General features: G+C 26.9%; 1 protein-coding gene across 1 annotated transcript in view; it reads right to left on the bottom strand.

Moving 5' to 3' along the window:
* Nucleotides 1-1,049: 1,049 nt before the first annotated feature.
* LOC107445135 (mid1-interacting protein 1A) overlaps nucleotides 1,050-25,542 on the bottom strand; it is a 39,194-nt gene continuing 14,701 nt past the window's right edge. The window contains exon 2 of the mRNA XM_016059474.3: nucleotides 1,050-3,511. The gene's annotated coding sequence lies outside the window, so the exon portion shown is untranslated. The remainder of the gene's footprint in view (nucleotides 3,512-25,542) is intronic.

Here is a 25,542-nt window from a genome sequence, read left to right as displayed (position 1 = left end):
CACCCGTATATTTAACAGTTTAAAGTTATTTTGTTGCCAGAAAGATTTTCTTCGTTTTTCACCCTAGTCATAAACGGATTAAAACCGTTAATTCAAATTCTGGTTCTTGTCAAGCAGTTTTGCTTACCGTACGATAACTCTCCCTATTTTTAAATCAATTTTACGATTATTTTCTATACTTGTTCTCTTTTTTTCAGCAATTATTTTGTGATTTAGAACATCCTATAAATAAGACCTATTGTCAAATTGGACATTCTACCTGACTATTATATTTCTTTTGATATAATTTTTGGGTAAGTTAAGTTGCCAGTTATTGTTATACGGTTGGACCCCTATAGTTTTAAAAGACTTTTCCATTTAAATATTATTTCAGTAAGTCAGACTTCTACTATAAAAACAGTTTCAAGTTTTTCGTCATACTATTTGTTTTGAGTTACGGTAGCTCAGGGGACAGAGCGAACTCCTCCTGATAAAGTGTCCCGGGTTCGAATCCCAGCGTCGACAGGTCGTACGAATATTGCTCCCGGCTCGTACCGTCCACATAGTTATTTTACAGAACTTTTTGTTAAAATAGAGTTTGTTTGCTAAAATAGCTATATTTATCTGTTTTAAGACTGTTTTTAGTTAACAGTATTTTAGTTAACAGTATTTTTCTGTAAAATAAAAGGTTTTATACTGTTACTTCAGCTAACAGTTTTTTTTCCGTAAATTTAACAGATTTTTTACAGTGTAGATTAAGGTGATTTTAGAGGCAGAATATGATAATTATAAAAGTAAAGCTTTAAAGAATAAAGAGAGCTTTAAAGCTTTAAAGAATAAAGAGAGATAATATCAGTGAGATGATAGATCAGTGCCCTAACCTCTGAATCATCTGGGCTTATATTATGAATACAACTGCTTTATCAGTAGTTTATATGAGTACATTTTAGTTTGTTTTTTAGTTTATATATTATACTTAAATATATCTATTTTTTTCTTTCAAAATTAGCATCCGTTAGGGATTTTGTGAGAGTATATTTTATTTAAAAAATAATTCACAAACTAAGATATTTAATAAAATATTTTAATAATATTTAAGTAGCCTATACATAACATAATACAAAACAATATATACATATTTACAGAGTTTATATATCGACTACATCAGGCACTGGATAACAACCTTTTTCAAGATAATATGACTATGACATTTCACTATGAAACATCTTAATTTATTCAACAAACAATAGGTAGTGAGTACAATAGTTGCTCGTAACACAACAAAAACTCTGCTAAATATCAAATTCCGTTGAAAGTCCAATTTAAACAATAAAGTCCTTTTTTAATGCAATGCTTGCTCCCGCTGAGAGGAATTCCTTTTTTCTGAAAAATATCATAGTTAAAGAAGAAATAATAAAATATATTAGGACACCATTTGACAAAGAAAGTTGAACCAAAGACTCAAATTAAGTTGAAATATTTTGATGCATTTGTGATACATGAAAAAACTCATATTATTATTTTAAAAAATCTTAGCAATATTTTTGATTACGGTTTAAATTGAAGTAGTAGGGCAATATAAGTAAGAATATTTATTGTTAAATGTAATACTTAATTTATTGTTCATTTAAAATTCGTTAAGGTCTTATGTTGTGCAATAAAATAAAATTGGATTTGAACTTTAAAAAAAATGTTCATTATTATGACAAATATTTTTATGGAAATAATTAATAACATAAAATTGAATATAATGTACGGTAAGGAAAATTTGATTATTAATTATGAGCTAAGAGCTGCAGAATAGTTTTAAACAACATACTTATTTATCATATTTTTGATAATATAAATCGAAATCCAAAAGTTTCACAAAATTTTTTGAATTGTGTGACACATGTAACCAACATTGCAGGACTCTTAAGTAAAAACATTAAAATTATTTTTAAAAAAACTTATCAATTTTAGGTTAAAGATTAAATATTAACTGAAAATTACTAAAGTTTTAAATTCTATTAGTTGAATTTCCATATTATTCTACTATATTTGTTAATTTTTTATTTGTTCTGCGTCGAAAGAACGTCATATGATTCCTAATAATTTAATTCGTCATATGATTTATCCTATTCATAATCACTCATCAAATTCTGAGTCATATGACTAAACTAATTATTTATTTACAAAATTTTATTTCATAAGTTTTATTGTAAATTATTTATTTATTTATAAATCTATTCTTTTTAATTAGACTAAATTCATAAAGCACAGAAAGAACTATTTGTAGCATAAGTTCTCATAAACAATTTAAAAAAATGTTTAAAAAAAAGTAATAGATATATTTTTATTTACTACATAAACCATTAAAGCGTTCACTTCTCTGTTATTATCAGTTAGAAGTTTATTATCCGTTATTATGTGTTAGAATCTGTTCTGAAGACCTTGTGTCAAAAAAATTCTCCAAAATTAATTGAAGTTACCGGATTAATATTATAATTTACTCTCAATTTTACTCAGTTTTAATTTTGGTCCAAAGAACATTCTCATCTCAATAAAGCCTCATATACTACATTAAAACAAGCATATTTTTGAAAAACACCTAAAAGAAATCATATTAGAAATACACGTAAATGTGAAAAAGATAAGAGACCAGAGTAGAACTCACGGGAAATATTAAGTAATTAATAAGTCGTTATAGTATCAGTATAGTTGGTAAAGCTTTTTTTTACTCTATTGTTATTTGAATAGACATAAATTATACTACTACTGTTTACAAAGACCTTTTCAGTAATAGTAAAATGCACTAAGTCTTTGATAAGTAAGTTTTTGATTGCACATCGAAATAAATATTTTTATTTATCCTATCTTTAAAATAAAACGTTTCAAAAGTATAAATGCAAGGCGATAATAATTACTGGAGAAACTAAAAAATTTCTATGTTTTAGCAAATAAATAAAAATATGTCTATGACATTTTTAAGCATTTTTTAAGGAGACAAATATTTCATTTTTCATGCTGCGGGTATTTTCTTTCTCTTCAATCAAGTTATTTCAAGCGTTAAGATCAGCAGTTTAAAATCCAGTTTTAAGTTTGCTTTAATCTTTGACTGAATTTAAAATTTAACAAATTAAAAACTGTCAAACTCAATACCTGCCCAAACTTCCGGCAGCGGAAGCAAACATCAGCTTTAACAGAAATTAACAAGTAGCAGATAAACATAAAAACAGAGATTAACCACAGGAAATAAAAGAAAGAAACCCGTATGAAAACAACAAATTGGATTTTAAAACTGATTTTTATCAAATAAGCTTATGTGCAAACAAAGCAGAAGCTAATTTATTTTTGCCTAACAGCAAAATAATTTGAATATTTTTCAGTTATTGTAATATGATTAAAATGTTTGTGATTTTCACTTATTTTAGAATGTTTTCCTTCTTTTCTTCTGTTGACTTCAAATCAGATATGACTTGAAAAATTTTTAGGATGAAAAAGGAATGGTTGAATTTTCAATTCTTGATATGCTTTTCCAATCCTGGGAATCCTGAAATTGAAAAAAAACATTAAGTGACATAATTAAAAAAGCATATAACTTTTTTAAAAAATCTGTCCTCAAAAAATATTTTAGATTAATGCCTTTTTTTCCAGATGAAATCCATGTTACGCAAATACTAAAATTTAAGAAAAATAATAAAACTAACTTAAAATATTAAAAAATAATATTTTAAGCATAGTAATGATTGAGATAATACTATTTTTTTAATCTAAATATTAAAAAGCAATATCTTCTTTACAGTTTTGTGTATCCATCATAGATTTATTTACTCCTGTTTCTTACTTTTTCATTAATTTTATTATAGGTAGTCTAGGTAGGATGTTCAACTTAAATACTTCCGATATTTCATAGTGCAGCAAATGCAGTTTAGCAGGAAGCAGTTATATTTTGCTGAACAATTTGGACAAAGCTTTGCTTTCCGTGACAACAAAAAGTAAGTAAAATTTTAATGTTTGTTTTATTTGGGGGTAAAATATTTTTCGCTAATTTGAGTACTCTGCTGCTCTTCAAAGCTTAGGTTATATTTTTTCAACTAGCTGGTTCCTTAAAACAATTATGTCCTGCAATCTTTGCTCCTCAATGAGAAGAAAAGGAATATTAAATCGGAGTAATGCTATAAACTCGATGACCATCTCATCACCAATTTTAGGAGAGACGGCGACATAAAGTTCAGCAGAAATGGTCACTTTTTAACACACACATGGTCACATTTTTTTAATGGTCACATTAGTACGCCTTGACATATCAAGGATTGTAGGGTCCTTAAATATTTTTAAAAAAAGTAGGAAAAATTAGAAGATGTGTTTTAGTAAATTATTCTTCACTGCTACACTTAATATCCCCAAATAAATAAATCTAATTACGAAATAATTGAGTTCATTAAAGGTTATTCATTGGTTTCGTCACGTAGTTTTAAGATGAAATCTAAAAATTAGAAATCCTTAGAGTGTTTGTTAATTTGCAAGTGTGTGGGTCCTCCATCTAAATATGATAAATTTTTTTTTTACTGCGTTAACTTTCTAAAGTACAGATTAACTTGTCAAAAATTTCTTTTCTACAAGCAACATAAATTTTTCAGTATTTATTGTCTTTTTAATTATAAAATATAAATTATTTACTTAATTGACCTTTATAAACTCATTTTCCCTAAGAGATGTAGAACATCAAGAAGATTCTCTGACAAAAGGTACATTTTGCTTAATTTTAAATTGTTCCGCAAGTATATAACCAAATTTAAGCTATGTTAATAATTTCTTAATTAAATACCAAAAACGATAAATCTATTAATTTTTATTATATTTTGCTACAAGTGTTTCTATTCCACAAAGGATTTTATGAAATAATTATTGGTTAGTTTTTATTGAGCATTTTGAGCAAAAAATGTTACAAATGTCATTGTTAAGCATTTTATTAATCAAAAACTATTAATATAATCAAAACTACTCTGAATGTAAAACAAAATTAGAATATTTACATCTATGCTGTGAAATTTACTAGGGGAATCGAAATTTTTTTAAATATCCGACTGCGATCTAAAAATGCTGTTTTAAATACCACTCTAAGTTTCGAAACCATATTTCAACAATGCTCGCACCCATATTCGCTGTATTGACTTTAAGTTTCAGAACAGTGTTGCCAAATGCTCGAAATAATAATTCATAGAAAAAAAGATACGTAGAATAAAATATATTTTCCGTGGTGTTCACATTACTAAATTTTATTTAATTGTATGTTCGAATGTAATTAATCACTAAAACAATTTATAATTTTAGACTCCTTTTTTTGTTTCTCTTGTTGTAAATACTCAATATCTTTTTTTCAACAATTTTTTCTCAAACATTTTTATTTCTGAAAAATTAAGAGAACATTGTTATTCTTAAATTAAAAATCGTCAAATTAAAAAATTATCAAAAAAAAAGTTTTTATATTAAAGGTATTACTTATTGCATTTATACAAATTTTATTCTATAGATTTAGTTAACGATTCTATTGGGATAAAATGTAAGTCTAAACCTTTTGCTCAGCTGCAGTTTCATCCACAACTTTGTGTTTTAAGTCCTTTTTTTTATTTTTTGGTTTCTGTAAGAACTAGTTAATATTTTTGAATGAGATTATTTAATTTCACGAAAAGTAACTTTTTAATATTGATTCAGAATTTTAATTAGTTATTTTACACAGATTATTTCAACTGCCTTTGTTATCTACATAAATTTATCATAAATGCAACTAAAACGTATTATGAAACAAATATAATTTGTTCACTAAGTTATGATTACAAACGGAAACTAAATATTTTTGAGATAAAATGTTACACAAAAATTAATATCCATACGATTAATTTATTAAAGAATAAAAATTTTAGTTTCAAGACTTTAATTTTTAAAAACTATCAATATCGAAAAGCAATTTTACAAAGAATTATGCGATAAATAAGATATAAATAAGTAATTCACTGGAGGGTACCATTTTTATTCCAATATTATGTTTTTGTCTGTAAAAGATTTCCTTATATCCTTTGTTCATTAAGGGCCCTATCTTATGATTTTTCTATCCAATAAAAGTGCACGGACAACAATGTGTTCCACACCATTATCTTTTTATGTTATTGAAAGACACGGTAGAGAAACCATTTTTTTCATCAAATTTTAAATTGTTCCATAAATTTGGTGTGTTGAATTGCTACTGAAATGGATTTAATTTTTTTTTTCAATCATGATGTGCTGTATTTTGATCCAGGCATTACGATTATTTTGTTTCATTCTCTTTGCTTCACAATTTATCTTAACAATTATAATACGTTAATAATTATTTACGCACGTAGACTGCAACCATAAATTTTTGGAAGATCTTATAAGCATATGCTTTAGTAAATTCATAGTTAACCATTCCAAATTTTTTATCAAGGGAAAAATTCCAAAATAGTTATTATAAATAGTTAATTAAGTAGTTAATAGTTATTATAAAATTATAATAAATAGTTATTTTAATTTCTCACACAAAACTTGCATGACTCTACATTTTTCAAACAATTTATTTCAATATTTAATATAGGTTCTGATTTAAAAGTTTAAATTTATTTAAAACAATACTTTAATATACTAACCAAATTATAATTATACAAACTCTAAAATGTCTTGCAAACTTTCCCTTGAAAAGAGAATTAAACAAGCTGGGGAAAACAAACTGCAGTTTCAAATTTCAACTTACTTATTTAAACATCAACACGCTGAAACAAAACAATGAGCGGAAGGTTTAAATTTGTTCTCGATCCTAATTAGCACTTTTATCATCATAATTAGCACAGCATTTCCCACACTCACTTATCTGACTTCAGAGCACAATAACAATATGAGTCACGTGAAAATAAACATGATATTCGTGCTAATTTCTGTTTAAGGCATCAAAATTGCACCTAATAATTATTTTGTTTTCCTTTGGTCACTCTCTCCAACACGTGGACCAAGTAGACCAGAAAATATTGCTTGGAATGCAATTTGAAACACCATAATTATTCATTCTTAGACTATAATTTACTTCCTGTATCGGACGCATCAAAAAACAATCAAACAATACGATTCATTTCTCCATTATAATACGCAGAGAACGAAAAAAAAAAAAAGGTAAAATTACCGTACTGTATGGTAATGACAATTCAGGTACGAAGAAAAACCTAATTCTATTCATGCAGTATATAAACCATTTGTCTAATAGTTTTTCCGTTCATATGGTAACGTTTACCGGAAATCTAGGTTTCAAAACTCTTATTATCACAAATTATTGAACAAAAAACAATCAAACAATACGATTCATATCTCCATTATAATACGCGGAGAACGAAAAAAAAAAGGTAAAATTATCGTACTGTATGGTAATGACATTTCAGGTACGAAGAAAAACCTAATTCTGTTCATGTAGTATATAAACCATTTATCTAATAGTTTTTCCGTTCATATGGTAACGTTTACCGGAAATCTAGGTTTCAAAGCTCTTATTATCACAAATTATTGAATAAAAAACAATCAAACAATACGATTCATATCTCCATTATAATACGCGGAGAACGAAAAAAAAGGTAAAATTACCGTACTGTATGGTAATGACAATTCAGGTACGAAGAAAAACCTAATTCTGTTCATGCAGTATATAAACCATTTGTCTAATAGTTTTTCCGTTCACATGGTAACGTTTACCGGAAATCTAGGTTTCAAAATTCTTATTATCACAAATTCAGTAAGGAATACAAAACTGAAAAGTAAATTTAACCAAATTAATGACCATCCTCTAAGGTATCTACCGTCATAATTACCAAATTCCACCACATTTACCGAATTTCATCATATATAAAACCATAGTTTATTATTAATTTTACCAAAATCCTTACCAATGCGCTTCGGTAAATTTAACCGTTTTCTGGTAGTTTTTACCTAGTTTTTTTCTTTCACAGTGAGGGAAAATATGTTTTTTTCACAACCTTTTCTTTATAAAAAAATCACGGTCTCAACTATTATATAATTTTATAAGAAAATATAGAAAATATCAGCAAAACTGTATATTTTTAGGAAACATCAGATTTTAACATCTTCAAGAAAAAGATATAAATTCTGTAAAAAAGAGTAACTTAAAAGGTTTGATACGCTTTTTGCAAAAACATGTTTTGATTTCTTTGTTTTCTAAATAAAATTTTCAAGGTGACATTATTTGGTTCCTTGTAATGTTAGTGAACTTTATTAATGATTTTAAACTTTATTGATAATTACTAATGATTTTTTGAAAAAGCATAAATTAGGACAAATCTTCTTACATGAGGGTAGTTAGATCAGCAATGGGACAGGTTTGGTCCCTTGAAATCTCAATTATAAAATCAATATCCATTGAAAAATAGATTATTTTCAACATTATTATTATTATTTAAAAAAATATTTTGATAATTAACATAAAAAAATAAATAATTGAGTAAGAATTAGACGCATACGAAAAGAATACATTTTTTAATTTTACGTTTCAACAATAATAGTCTTTCATAAGAGAAAAAACCCAGCAAATTTGTTAATTTATAAGAGATAATTACAATTTGACAAATTTGAGAAAAACTTATGTTATTGTAAATAAGAATAGCATGGAAGATTTGTCACTCGTTTTACAAAAACATTTTTTCATAACGAAATTGCCTAAATTGACATTATTTCATACCTTAGAACGTTATACATCTGCTTTAACTTAAATTATGAACTAATCATTTTATTTATGATTTTTCTAGACTGCATAAATTAGGTTATTAATTAGGTTATACGATAGTGGTTTTAGACACAAAGAGGGAGTTTGCAACCCTGCAAAAATTCCAGATCAAATTAAGGTAAAATTACTTTTTATCGTAAAATCTATTTTTACCATAAAATTTTATGGAACGAAAAATATGATTTTTACCGTAATTTTTGTAGTAATAATTACTATAAAATCATTGTAATTAAATAAACATTACTGTAAAAATTATAATATAAAATTTTACGGTAAAAATAGATTGGAACGAAAAATAGGATTTTTACCGTAATTTTTGTAGTAATAATTACTCTAAAATCATTGTAATTAAATAAACATTACTGTAAAAATTATGGTATAAAATTTTACTGTAAAAATAGATTGGAACGAAAAATGTTATGGAACGAAAATATGATTTTAACAGTAATTTTTATAGTAATAATTACTATAAAATCACAGTAATTAAATACACATGACTGTAAAAATTGTGATATAAAATTTTACGGTAAAATAGATTCCGTGTTAAAATGAAATTCTCCCAGGGTACCAGTGCTTTTTACCGTCAATATGATCTAGAATTTGTTTTACCGTTTAGATGGGATTTAGAAACGATATTAAACTTACACAGAAATAATTAGCTATCTAAAGGCAAAAATAAGGTTCAAAGAAACATCAAACATTTAATTGCTGATGGAAAGAGAGAAATATGAACTGAAACTTAAATAATCCCTAGAAACTGAAGCGGAAAGATATTACCTGCTTAAAAACTTCATTTGCTTCAAAAATCCATAAATAGGAAATAATAATCGACATATTTAATGACAAAGACGGTTGCCCATTTTATAATGGAACCTTTAAATGGGCAACTGCATTTTTCAAAAGCACTTGTTAGTTTCAATTATTATTTCGATAAATCAATCGAATCGGAGCTGAAACTGTTCAATAAATTAAATTTGAATAAAAAAACTGAAATGTTTTCGACAATTGTATTGCACATTTCTCTTTTACTTCAATATTTGATTTAGTTTTCTTGTTTTTCATTTTGTGCTTCTGAATTTCCTTTTTGACGGGGATTTCTTGATTTCTTGATTGAAAAACCTTGATTTAGTAGGATGGGTCAAACCTCGCTTCATCGTAATTTTGTAAAAGAAAAAGAAAATTGAAAGTAAAATAAATAATAGGTATATCAATAAATGGATAATTAATTTAAATGAACTAAGAATCTTTCTTTACTATATTTGCTAATAGATGGTAAATAAGAGAAAAAATTGCAACAAAACAATGACTTTTTGAGATGTAAACGATGTCGTATGCGATATCTCCTTGATTTTACAGCATGGAGAGAAAACAATTCTGCTGAAATCACCATACAGTAGGGTAATGACATTTCTAGTAAAAAAAAATCATAATTCTGATCTTTGGTAAATAAAACTATTTATTTAATAATTTTTCCGTACATATAGTAACGGTTTACCGGAAATTCTGGTTTTCATAATTATAGCTCTTATTGCCACACATCTAGTGAATGGTTTCAATACCGTACATAAAAGTATCTTGATAAAATTGCCAAATTTTACCACATTTACCGAATTTCATCGCATATAATAAAACCATATTTAATTGTTAATTTTACCAAAATCATTAGCAAATAGCTTCGATAAAAAGTACTGAGGTTTTTGTTGCTCCCGTATAGGTAAAGTTTAGCATATTCTGGAAGTTTAAACCATATTTTATCTCAGTATGGCAAAAGTTGTAGAACAGAAACTCGTGACATTTTTAGAGCCGATTTTCTGGACAATCACAATGTTTGATGGCTCAACTAGAACAGGGGTCAGCAAAGTCTCACGAGCCACGTTTGTCTGTTAGGAACCTGAGGGTGGCTCGGGCGCAAATCGGTCTTGACTACTTTGAACCTGCAACATTATTCCGCTATCAGATCGTTTGAAGTTCACTTTCTTATTAATTAATCATTTCGTTCGTCAGAAAGTCAGATAAAACCTTTTATTTAAAGGCAAATTGTCTCTTTTTTGCTCAGGACTTTGAAAGAGAAACATAAATTCCTTTTTCGCGGTTGCTACATCGCTAAAAGAAATTACTCGATAATTAACATTTGCTGTTTCAAAGCAACAAATTTAGAATCACGGAAAGCATTTCTACAGAGGTTTCAGTAATTCAAATACCACCTAGAGATGTTCGCCTTTGTTTAAAAAATACTCCGTATTTACGTAACAAGATTGAATTAATTGTTGGAGATAAAAACAAAGAATTATGAAGTTTGAAATTCGATCACTTTCATACTGATCAGGAAAAAATTGAGAAAAACATATATGATGTTTTGCTTTTAACAAAAGTTGTCCGATTTCAAAGACCTGGCAAGGAAAGACGTGATTTCAACACCTGGAATATTATTTCTAATTCTTACAATTAATAATAATACTAAAACTAGCTTTTTAGTAAATTTACGACAATCAATTTTCAACTGCCAGCTTTGTAATTTTAAACCCAACCAAGAACATACTAGAACTCTTGAATCAGGCATTGGGAAAAACTAGCCCTTGTGGAGGACTTTTTATTAGAACTAACCCGTATTTTGCGTTACATGGAGAGGAAAACAAGAAAACCTCCCACGGTTAGATTAACTGCAAAGGGAATTCTAATTCATCATTTGTCTACCACTAAGGGTATTTCCGTTAGCACTGTGGTTACTGCTGGACGGAAGTATTAATATCAACCAGCCACCGCTAGTATTCAAACCTGGGTCCCCTCATTTGAAGGCGAATGCTCTTCCCTCAGGCTATTCTTCCAATCTTTAACACTGCGTATTCATGAGAACAATCACCTTCAAGTATAACCTTCATCAAGTGTAAATTTAGCAATCACCTTAAAGATGAGAATATAGAATACTCCTTGAAATTAAACTGTGACATACAAATTAAAATGATCAAAACTTTTCCTAGCAAATGCTGAGTCATAATTCACATCAAATGTGTGCTTTACTTTGCCATTTTTGTTCCTAAGATTATGATTGTTATGTTCTGTTTTTTTTTATTATTTAGCAGTTATATTTTTTACCTACTCTGAAAAATTCGATTCTTAAAAAAGAATTCGTTTCTCAAAAAAATTTGTAATCCTGCAGCTCTTTTTTTTTTTTTACTTTTTTAACTAATAAATTTGCCAACCACTGAACTAGAATTATAGTAAACAATATCGCACATTTACCCAAATAATATTCAAATTTTATTATTTGCTAATTCAGTTTTTTTTAATAAAATTATTAAAGTTTTAATAATTAATAATATCTGCATATTTTTATATTTTTATTTTTAGTTTTAATTATGCAAATTATAAAATATTTTAGTTGAAATGTCAGTTTTATTTTAAATTTTGGTGCACTGATAAAAATTCTGAATCAAATTACGATATAAAGTTCTGCACTTTGGGTGCATTATCCCATTTCACTGCAAAATCCATGTTTACTGTAAAATAACATACTGTAACTTTTACAGTAACATTTATTTAGTTAGAGTGGTTCATTGATTTTACAGTGAGTGTAAAAATTACGGTACATAAGACTTTTTGATCCACAGCATGTTTCGATAAAAATGAACTTAAAATTAAATGAAAAAAATATCAGCATTCTTAATGACGGTACTTCTTTCCGCTGTCCTAAGTCCGAAACAAACCATATTCAACCGTAGCATTCTAAACTTAAATATAACCTAAACTATAAACTAAATTATTATTTTTAATAAATGCATTGTTTCTTGCATTCTAGATGAGTTTTAAAATTTAGATTGATTATTATAGTTCAATTAATAGAGGTTTCTTACAATAAAGTTTTGAGAGTCTCATTATCAATTACATTATATTTCTTAAAAACATGACTATCCAGAAGAAAAGGTATTTCCAGAGAGAAAAAAAGTAGATAAAACTCTTTAAATAACAGGTTTATGCCAAGCAGTTGAATTCGTAGTCCTGAAGTGGAACATAATCTGGGTCTGAATTTGCTTTTGGTGTATACATTAGCTGAAAATTAATAAAATAGGCTGAATTATGCTGTTAATCGTGAACCTCTTATAAACATTGAAAATAGTTGAAACATATTTCGCTATTCTTGAATGCCGTCGTTTTATTTTGAAAATTTTCGACGAGAAATACTTATGCAATTTTTTTCACCAATTTTGCCATATCTTTACTTCACTTGCATTTTACATTAATTTCATAAAATAACTAAACTATCAAAGACATTATGGTTTATTGTTTTGATCTAAATATAATTATGAGTTTCAAAAATTATTACTGATTTAAAAAAAATTAAACTCTCGGTGCACCATTTGGGAACTACTGCTGTAGAGGAAGTATACTTGAAATGTTTATTTATCCACTTACTACATTTCTTAGTAGTTATTGATTTATATTATTATTTAAATAAACTCTTTAAGTAGAATTATTTGATTATTTTGTAAAAGAAATCTTGAGATACTAATTTATAAATAATATTGTCATAAAAAAAGACATTTAATAGCTGATACATTTAGTTGCCTTTTCAAAATTACAAATATGAAATAATGCTTAAAAAGCAGCATAAATTTAAGCACAGCATGCATGTGAAAAAGAGCATATCTTTTATGCAAGTCTTTGCTAGTCAACTTGTACAATTACAAAAAATGAATGCAAAATAACTACCAGTCTAAACTTGCATTAGAAAATAACACCTTTATAAACTTTTTTTTTTTATGTTTATCAACGAAAACAAGAATGATTGCGACAAAAGAAACAGGAATCGCTGCAACCTAATCTTCGAGAATAATTCACGACACTTTATTGTAATGTGGAAATAAATAAAAAATACTGCTTTGTTCTTATAACGTTTACTCAGTGCTTTTCAAATACCCTGCTCTTTGCTTTAAAATTGTTACTTTAATTTCAAGAACTTGCATTTTTAGTTACTTTTTTAAAGTAACCTTCCATTCCCCTATTAAAAATGTTCAACTTTGAAAACTGTATCCATACTTATTACTGTAAACATTAAAAGTTTTTTTTTTTTAATGCTTCACTCAGTATTTAGAACCTAAACTTTTAAATAAAAAATGTCTTAAAGGGTGTCGGTAGGGCATATATCAATAATGCTAAAACTAAAATTTTTTGATGTACCTTTTCGAAGAAACTACTTATGATATCACTTTAAAATTTTCCAGGGATATTTAAGATTATGTCAGTTGTATACTGTGATAATGTTTTAGCGTTAACAAGAATACATTTTGAGTTATGAACGATTTTTTCTCAAAAAAGATGAAACAGTTTAAATAATTAAGCGTACTCTGCTCATATTTCTTTTTTAAAAATTCTGCCAAAGATATGTATCAACAATTATCACAATGTAAGCATGTATATGCAAATATTCTGCAGAAAGAAAAGACGGAAGAAATATATTATTTAGATGCTGGAAAAAGATACATCGAAAAAGGTATATTTTAGCAATATTGGTATATGCTAAACGACTCCCCTTAAACGTAGTACTTAGTAGTAGGTGAAACCTATAAAATACTTAATTAAATTGAACGAAGACAAAACTACATATTTGAAGCAAAGGTAACGATTTTCTTAATATTCTAATAAGAATATTAAATTGTATCACAGCAAGAATATTTTATAAGAGTATTAAATTTTGATTAAATGTATAATAAGAACATTAAATAGGATTGAAATGTATTATAAACTGATCAAAAAAAAAATTTTCAGGGTGTCGTCAGAAATTAAAAATGGGAAAATTAAAGATATATTTATGATATAAAAAGTTAAATTTTGTTTAAAAACAAAGCGGAAAAAGCAAATAACTTATTATAAAAAAGTAATTAACCATTTTTCATTCTTTATATAAAACATTTTAATTTTGGAATTTTCGAGTATTTTTTTTTATCAAAATAACTCTCAAATAATACTTACCATTAAATTGTGCTCCAGTAGGTTTATTTAATTGTCAATCTCCGTTATATGCAAAACTTTCTGTTACAATTTAATTTTTTTTTTGGTTAATGAATAAATAAATAGTCAATAGGTGCATGCGATATCTAAACTAAATAAGCAACATGAAGTATTAACAAAAAAGCAACAAATTTTTCTTAAATAATTCAAAATTAAATTGCAAGGAAATAAATATAATCGAAACCAAATTATTGATAATTACGGAATTAATTTATAGTTTAATGAATTGAAAATTGCTCTAAATCAAAATAAGATGCACGAGTCTATTCTTTTGTCAAATCGGTGTACTGAAATAGTTTTGAAAGCTGTACAAAATTAATAAGCTAACTTTAGCACAATTTTACAGTAAATTTAAAAACAGAGTTTTCCTAAATTTAAAAATAGAGCCAATAAAACAGTTCGTCTTCCGTAATTATATTATATTAACAAAACATGTTTAACACCTTTTTAACTTGACAGGTGCTACTGTTTAAATATGTTTGAACGAGACAAATAAGGAAGCATAATATAGAACAGGAAAGTTCAGATATGTAAAGCTAACATTCTAAAACAAAATGAGGTCTAGGTAAAATAATTTCACCCTTCGAACAAAAAACTCCCACATAAATAGTTTCGTAAAGCAATATTTCTTCTAAAACCTGTAAAAAGTATTTCAATAATTTAACCAGTCGTAAGTTTCTACGATTTACTGTGAAAATATAGGATAAAAAAAATACGTAACTTAAAATATATTTTTGAGAAATATTTCGCTTGATTTTGTTTTTATGATATGCATTTTTATGTATGTGTTACAGCTTCTGATTCATCTAGTTTAAGTAAGATTCACTTCTATTAGAATTGATTGCCGCTTAAAAAGCTTGGTACAATGTTTTCTTATTTAAACTACAAAAAATATGCTAGTTATTAATTTAACAAAAAGCCGCTACAATTACTCATCTATTATAACATAAAGTTAAATAAGAATAAAAACCAATTTTTTAAAATGTTAAATGGGGAAAATGTCCGAATTTTATGAATAATTTTTATATAGTATGTATTATTAATTACGTTTCAACATGCGTACATACTTCCCAGAAGTATAAGCGTATTACTCAACTGAAATATTAATAAATGTATACGGTATTAATGTATTGTAAATTTAATAAAAATAATTATGATTAATTGTTTGCGTCACAGGAAAACTTTCTTGTAATTTATAAGAAATTTAAAGCGAGTCACATTGTCACTTTCATTCTATGTTTTTAATCGATTGTTATATTGTATAAAAAATAAAATATTATCCCCCTTCATAGGCATGATTAAGCGAAAAAACTATAATAAAATGTTCCTTCCTATTTACTTCGAAAGTTTAAAATGTCACAACATGTCACAACATTTTTGTTTGCGTAACCTTATAAAGCAATTTTCCATTTTATTTTTATTTTAATTTAACGCGCATATAGCATAAAATGGTTATGATAACAACTTATTTACAAATCATGTTTTGTAAAAAAATTAAACATTAACTATGCTCATGTCAAAAAGTTCAGGAACAACATCTTTTTTAGACAACTCACTGAAGAGAAAATGCGTCAAAGTATGGTAAAACCGATAATAACGTAAAAATAATGGCACTAGCTCAAGTTGAGTTAATGGTCATCACTGCAAAATATCCCAAAATATGATGCAGCCGAATTGAACCTGTGGAGACTTTTATACGGAGATTGCTCTCTGTGATGGTAATGCTGTTAATGGCATAAATTATAACCCGTAATAATATAAAATTAAAATTCGAAACATAGCATTAAATTTAGAGTATGAAATAAATCCTAATGCTTTAGTTAAATAAAGAATAATAACAATATAAATCAAAATATTTTAACATAAACGAAAGGAAAAGTATAAATAAATAATTAATAATTAAATTATTATAAGTAATTAGTAATATTAAAGAGGATTAAATTATAATTTTCATCTTATATGTTACTAAGTTATAATTGTCATCTAATTTTCAAACTAACATCCAAATAAAAATTACATTTTCAAAGTTTAGAGTAAGAGCTTAAAGAGATAAAACTTTCTAATAGAGACTGTAAATTTAATATTTTTTAATGCATTTGTTTTTTTTGTGTATTACTTTCTTTAATTTTCTTTTTGATACAATTAATTAAGTGGTTTCTTAGCGTTTAGGAATGTTATTTCTTTAGCAATTCTAACTATAAACAACTTGCATTTTATGAAACGTCACGAAAGTTTGAAATTACTTAACCAGATTTATTAGCCATAGCATATTTAAATATAAAATCGCGTATTTGTAAACTTAGCATCAGATATTTACTATATTTAAAAAAGAACTTAAATAAGATAATTTTAACGCAACACATTATTAGCATTAAATTAGAATTGTTTTTTTTTTCAAACTGAATCTTAATAAATAATTTTCTAAAAATTAATAGAAAAAAACTCGATTTGTTGATTTTTGCTTGAAGCTCAATGTGTCAAACTCATAAATTGTTAATAATATTTTAAATGAATGAAAATAATGTTTGTAAATTGTTAATCAAGTATCGCTTTAAAACATTTTTAACTTCAATATATATTAAAATAAACTTTGAACAGCTACTATTATATTACCGAAATGTTCAAAATGTTTTGAAAGTTGCCAGAAATAATATGACCGCTTTTGGTATCTGGCCAAGAACATTCGAGAAAAACTGTTAAAAATTAAAAGGATTTTATTGTTTAAAATATTGAAAAGTCCTTGTTATTATTCATAATTTTACCTGCAAATATTTTAGATCCTTATTTGTTATCTTAATTCAATATTTTTACTATTTTTTTCACCTCCCTACCTAACGACTCCTGGGAACTTAAAATTATTTCATAACATAAATTTTAACAAACCTATCAAAACCACATAAATATTTTAAGTAACAATATCAACAATTCAACTTTTATTTATTTATTGAAATTCTTATGCTGAAAAATACATTAGTAAAAATAATTCTGATGTTGAATCATGAAACTGGTATGAATCGTATAATAGGGTTAAATATTAATTCAATTTTAACAAAGTGTTAAAAATTGATCATGTTTCTGTTAAATTGAACCATAGTACAGTATAGTCAAATTTAGTATTCACGAAAATATCGTGAACTTGGACCAACTTGGAACCATATTAGGAGTACACAACCAAATTGAACGCGCAAACCTCTCTTTTCATTCTACACAGTTAGAAAATTTCTCGAAAAAAATAGTTAAATCACAATTTCATGAATGGTTATTTTACCATATTTAATTAAAACAGTTAAATAACCATAAATAAAATGGTAATCAAACTGTTGAGTTTGAGAAAAACTGTTTATTAACTGCTTTCACCTAATACAGTCAAATAACCAGAATCTTAGGGTACCAACTAGAACCACCTAAAGAAGATACTGCGTACACATACCCTCCAACTGTTACGGAATTTCCGTAGTTTCAGAAATCTTCTTTTCAGACGGTAGCAAAATTAATGTCTTAATATTTAAAAAAAACTCATTTTAGTGTAACTTGTTCACTATTACTTATAAAAGCGCAGGCCACATGTCTAGATTCTTAAGTTCTGATAAAAGTTTTATGAGAGATCCATTTGCTCTAAAAATTTCTACTTTGGTTCGCTACCACTAGAAAGAATTATTTTCAAAATCCTCATAAGTTGGAGAGTATGCGTACATATCACAGCCGAGCGGGCTTATCTGTCAATCTCATGACCGACAGAACTGGAGTTCGAGGCCTACTGTTGACACCCCCCCCCCATTCCCTTCAACACATGAAGAATTTATAGTGTACTCTCCACTATAAATCCGGCTATCTCCACTATCCGGCACTCTCCAATGCCCATTACGTTACATAAAGTCGAGTTCGTATGTCTAGTTAAATAATTATATTTTTTTTGCGTTTTTGAAAAATGCTAGTTGTAAATGGTTAAAAAATCGTGTAGTTTTGTATACAAGGTTTTATAACCATACTTTTGGTAAATGGTTTCAGAATCATAAAGGAAAAAAAAAATGTTCTTTATTGTAAACTTTACGGTTAATCAGATGGACAGACAGCTGCCAGTTATTTTACCATAATTTTAGAATGAAAATTTTAACAGTGTATGTTTCAACCTAACAGATTGTTATACATTTAACATGATCGTTTAAAAATAAACTTAGCAATTTTTAACAGTGTATGAATTCAAAGCAAAACAGTGACAAATATTTAACTTCAATTTAATTTTTTAAACCTGCTGTAAATGGCCTAAAATTATCTAGTTTATTTCAGAGCTATTTTTATTTATTTATTTCTCATAAAGAGAAGAAGAAAAAAAAAAACTGGGACATACTCCGAATCCCGTTAACCGTGAATGGAATTATTCTTGAATCTCTCTCCCGCTAAGTCTTAGTCTCTGAACTTATTAAGTGTGACCTCTGCTGAAATAACTGCTCATGAACTTCACTTAGAAATCCCNCTAGCATTTTTCAAAAACGTAATAATTTTTTAACTAGACATAGAAGCTCGGCTTTTCGTAAGTTAATGGTCATTGGAGAGTTCCGGACACTGGGAATTCTTCACGTGTTGAACGGAATGGAGAAAATATTGTAGTGTCAACACTAGGACTCGAACTCCAGTTCTGATGGTCATGAGATTGACAGATGAGCCCGCTCGACTATGTACACAGTACACAGTATATGTACACAGTAGCGACGAACTAAGTAGCTTCATTAGGTGGTTCTAGTTGGTGCGATAAAATTCTGGTTGCTTAACCGTATTAGGTGAAAACAGTTAATAAACAGTTTTTCTTAAACTTAACAGTTTGATTACCATTTCATTTACGGTTATTTGACTGTGTTGATTAAATATGGTAAAATAGCCATGCAATCAATTGTTATTTAACCATTTCTTCCGAGAAATTTCTAACAGTGTAGCATAAAATGGCATACAAGGCATATTTACAAATTATGCCTTGTAAAAAAATTAAACATTAACTACTCTCCCGTCAAAAAGTTCAGGAACAGCACTTTTCTGAGACAACTCACGGAACATTGAAGAGAAAATATGTCAAAGTATGACAAAACCGATAATAACGTAAAAATAATGGCACTAGCTCAGGATGAGTTAATGGTCACCACAGAAAAATATCACAAAATATGATGCAGCGGAATTGCAACTGTGGAGAGTTTGATACAGAGATTGCTCTCCCCTATTGCAATTCAGGTAATTGCATAAATTATAACTCATAGTAATATAAAATTAAAGCACATCAAATTCGAAACATAGCATTAAATTTAGAGTATGAAATAAATCCTAATGCTTTAAATAAATAAAGAATAATAACAATATGAATCGAAATATTTCATCACAAAGAACAATAAAGCATAAATAAATAATAACTAATTCAATTATTATAAATAATTAATAATTAATTTAATTATTATAAATAAATAATTACATTAAGGAAGATTAAATTATAATTTTTATCTTTCTAATTTTTAAACTAGCATTTAAATAAAAACTACATTTTCAAAATTGAGAGCTCTTACCCTATTAATTTCTAATTTCTAAACTAACATTTAAATACAAACTACATTTTCAAAATTGAGAGTTCTTACCCAAAGAGATAAAGTTAAGAGATAAAGTTTCCAATAATTTCTGCAAATAGAATTTTTTTAAATGTGCTTATTTTTTCATGCAATTTTTTATTACTTTCTCTAATTTTAAAGGATTTTACGGTGTAAACTATTGAAAAGTCATAATTATTATTCATAATTTAACATTTAAACATTTTAGATCCTTATTAACTATCTTAATTCAATGTTTTTACTATTTTTTTAAATTTCACTACCTAACAATTTCTGGGAAATTAAAACTATTTCATACCATAAATTTTAACAAACCTGTCAAAACCACAAAAATATTTTAAATAACAATATTAACAACTCAACTTTTATTTACTTTTTGAAGTTCTTATGCTGAAAAATACATTTTTTTAAAATAATTCTAATGTTGAATCATAAAACTGGTATGAATCGTATAATAAGGTGAAATATTAATTCAACTTTAGCAAAGTGTTCAATTGAACCATAGTACAGTGTAGTCAAATTTAATATTAACGAAAATATGGTTTTACTTGAAACCCTATTAGGATTACACAGCAAATTTGAACGCTCAAACCTTTTTATTTTTTCACTTTAACAGCGTATGTTTCAATCTAACAGATTGTAATACATTTAGCATGATCTTTTAAAAAAAATTGACTTAGCAAATTTTTTAACAGTGTATAAATTCGAAGTAAAAAAGTGGCAAATATTTAACTTCAATTTAATTTTTTAAACCTGCTGTAAATGGCCTAAAATTATCTGGTTTATTTCAGAGCTATTTTTATTTATTTATTTTTCATAAAGAGAAGAAGAAAAAAAACTGGGACATACTCCGAATCCCGTTAACCGTGAATGGAATTATTCTTGAATCTCTCTCCCGCTAAGTCTTAGTCTCTGAACTTATTAAGTGTGACCTCTGCTGAAATAACTGCTCATGAACTTCACTTAGAAATCCCCAACCTGCTGTGTTTTCATCTCTTCTTTATGTCTTTTTCCTTCCTTATAATCAGCTGTCGATCACGAAGTTAGTAACGCCAGTAGCTCGTAATTTTGACATTAAAGCATTTGACAACCGTTACTCAAAGTGTTTCTGTTAGTTGAAATTAGTAATCAAAATAGAATTTTTCTTTGTGAATTTGTTTTGTAATCGTCTTGAATATTAAATCGTATTAAGCATTTGTTGCAATTTATTGACTTTAAATGGCACGGATTGTCGTCAGAAAAATTGTAACGCCAAAAACGTGAAAGGTTTTTTCATTAAAACATTTAATAACCGTTACAAATAATGTTTATGTCTTTTTATGAAATTAAAAATCAAATTCGGAGTTCTTTTGTAAAAAGTTTTGTAATAATTTTCATTATCAAATCGTATGAAACACTTGTTACAATTTGACTGTAAATATGACCAAATCGGTACTTGTTACTCGAGAAGAAGTGAAGTGAACTAAGCCTAACCATCTGATTTAAATCAGATTTAATTGAATACCTGTAAGCGACGTCACGCGTGTGTGTTCAATCTGATTGGCTTTTGAATTCACGAATTCCTTGATTTACCTATAATGACGTCACTTCCAAGTATCCAATTTTCATCACAAAGTTAGTAACGCCAAAAACATACGCAATTTCGCCATTTAAACATATAAAAACGTTACGGGTAGAGTTTCTGTTTCTTCTTTAGATGAACTCAGAAAATAATGAATATTTGATCATGAATATCGGTGAAATATTTTGATTATGAAAGCATATTGCACATTTGTTGACTGCTAAAATAACTGATTGCCAATTATTGAAATTATCCACGTTAAAATTATACAATTTTGCAATTACAACATTGAAAAGCTTTTCCGAGAAGTGTTTCTGGTTCTTTTATATTTAATTGGAAATTCAAATGGAAATTTTTTCTAGAACTGTTTTATAAACGTTTTGAATATAAAAGCATTTTAAACTTATAACCAGTTACTGATCATAATGTTGTAATGTTGCTAACACTGGTTGTGCACAATTTCAGTTTTTTAAATATTGATCAAAAATAAATAATTTTGCTTATAAACATTACTCAAAATAAACATGTTTACACATGAATGAACATTAAAAATTCTATCACATTCTATTTAAAAATACCCTGTTTAGTAAAAATTTGACACTTTCCCTAAATTTGGAAAATAAAGACATATAAATTTATTTTAACATGACCAAAGAAAATCATTTCATTTTCATTGAAAGGGAAAATTTTTCGTAATCACGAAGTAAATAATGTTAGAAACGCCCAATGTTAGCTATAAAAACATTTTGCTGCTTTGTGTTTTTTTCTGTAGCTGAATTTAGGAATCAAATTTAATTTTCTATTGAAATCTTTTCTAAACATTTTGAATAGAAATGCATATCACAATTTTTGTTGCCATTTTTGGCTGTAAAAATTTATAACCAGTAACCGATCATGAACATTAGTAACGTAGTTAGCAACGTAGTAATGTTAGTAACGAAATTTGTAACGTAAATAGCGCATAATTCTGTCACTCAAAAAACACTATCAGATTATATAAAATTATGTGCATAATATGTCATTTTTTGTTATGAAATTGTAATTTAAAGACGTTATATTGTTATGTGAGAACCTGTATGCAATACGACGTTTTTCATGTTGAGAAAATTAGAATTCAAAGATATTATAACAATCGACAACAGGTAAGTAATACATCGTTTCATATGAATGAAATTCGAATTTAAAGTCATTGTAACATTATACGAGAAGCGGTATGTAATATATTGTTTCATAGTGATGAAATCAGAATTGAAAAACATTATAACAATAAAAAAACCTGTATTTAAAACGCCGTTTTTCATGTTGATAAAATAAGAATTCGAACAAATACTGGGGCAATTTTAAAAGCAGGACAACTTTGAAAATCCGAAAAAAGAAGTAAATGCCAAACAAAGTAAATTAAAGATTGTAGTTACTATATACTCAAACTTGTTCTAAGCAATTGATATGATAATAAAAAATTTGGAGTTAAAGGGATTAAAGGTTTTTCGAAACGGTCTTTCACAACTTTTCTAGGAACCAAAATAAAAAGAAATAAAAATATAGATAAAATATTTCATCTGTTTCAGAAGGATGCTTTCCCCCCTAGTCTGCGACAAAAAAGCAGTATAACAGGATTTTTTTATGTGATTGTTTAAATAAAATAAATCATTTCAGTTTTGTTCAATTTAACACAAATAAAATATTTCAAAAATAATGACTTTTCAACGGGTAGGAAAATAAATATATTGTACCTCAGTCAAGCACAACTAGAGGAACAGTATGAGCTGCTTCAACTTTAAGTCTAATTTAAATTATTACAAATTTGAAGGTTTTAATGGCAAACAATTTTAAACATACTTTTTTTAAATTTTACTGGTTAAAATGTGCTTTACTCATGTTATGTACTTTAAATGACTTAGTTTTCCATAAAAAAAATACCCTTTAGTAAATATTTATTCATTTGTTCAAGTGTGCTTCAGTCTTGTTAAACCACAGGGATACTTTGAACAAAAGCGTTTTTTAAAAGCATTGTATAAATTTTCAAAAATTTTTCAATTTTAATTTTGACGACATTTATAAATCTCTTCAATGCACTATTTATTTTATAAATTTAAATGTGTAAAGTATGTCTTTTTATCACAAAGAAACATTCTAATGTACGGCTTTTTCTCTTATTAATATTATAATAAATAAAACATTAATATACATATAAGAAATAAAAAACTTGTAGTTTTCTCAAATTATACACTTTCCAGTCATTATAATGAAAACTCTGCATTTGCTTTACGTTAAATTCAATGAAAACACACATATTTAATATAATAAAAACTTTTGAATCCAATCGATTAGATTTAGTTTCTTGGTGCCAACTCAAAAACTTAATTTAGTTTCCGTTCTCTAACAGACTTGTACTACTTTTATAACATTTAACTTCATAGCGCTTTTCAATAATTACTTAAAGATAATGCACACTTTGTTCAATCATTTTAAGCCAACATTTATATTTTTCTGTTAAAATTTATTTCAATTAATTTAATTTTTTGAGTTATATTTTTTCATCCATTAGTTTCAATACATTCATATCATGCAAAATACAACAATTCAAAGTAATTTCGGCGTGGCTGTTGCTTTTATTAACTGATTTCATTAATTTCTGCACTAAACCTTATTCGAAAATAAAACAATGGGGATCTTTTTATAAAGTTTTCGGTTGCATGAGATTTTTTATTTGATTTTGGATGTTTTCAAGTCACTGATTTCAAATCTGCAATTGGTTTCTCTCATTTTAAGCTACAATTTTAATACAAATGAAAAAGTTGCAGTACACAATGAATTTGGAAATGTAACGAAATATTTCGAAAATGAAACGAATTTTAACTCTTGGTAGTTTTGAAACAAATCATTACAGATGCCAGTACCGTAATCATTTTTAAACTCTTTACACGCACACGGAGAAAAAGATTCTGGTTAAATTACAGTACTATATGGTAATGGCATTTCTGGTAAAATTATTCCGAATTCTCTTTAATAAAACCAAAATATACTGTATTTAAACTATTCATTTGGTATTGGTTTACCGGAAACTTTCGTTTTCAAAATTGTAGTTTGTATTACCATCCATATAATAAAAAATACAAAACTGCGAATTTAATTTAACCAAATAAATGGTTTTTATGCCATGATCTAAGGTATCATGACAAAACTCGATAATTTTACCAAATTTACAGCCATGTTAGCATATTTTTTCCCATATTATAAAACTATATTTTATTGTTAATTTTGCTAAAATCATTACCAAAGTGCGCAGAAAAAATTTCCGAGCTTTTTAGTGTTCCCATAGAGACAAAAAAAACGATAAAGTTTACGATATTTTGGTAGTTATGACAATACTTTTTTCCCTAGTACATTAAAAAACGATGTTAAATTTGAAATTAACCTTGAATTAACTAAGTGTAGCGAGTGAATATTATTCAGTGCATTTTTCACTAAACAAACTACAATTTTAGTTTATATAAAACGAATTCTATTGGCGGACCAGTTGGAATAGATAATTAGTACAGTTTTTTAAATTTCGACAAACTAATCCTACTAAATGAAACTTTATATCACTTGCGAAAACTGGTTCTTAAGAAAAGCGTTTTTGTTTCTTC

This window comes from Parasteatoda tepidariorum, chromosome 2, assembly GCF_043381705.1.
Source record: "Parasteatoda tepidariorum isolate YZ-2023 chromosome 2, CAS_Ptep_4.0, whole genome shotgun sequence".
Taxonomy (NCBI): domain Eukaryota; kingdom Metazoa; phylum Arthropoda; class Arachnida; order Araneae; family Theridiidae; genus Parasteatoda; species Parasteatoda tepidariorum.
This window is presented reverse-complemented; position numbering and strand designations above follow the sequence as displayed.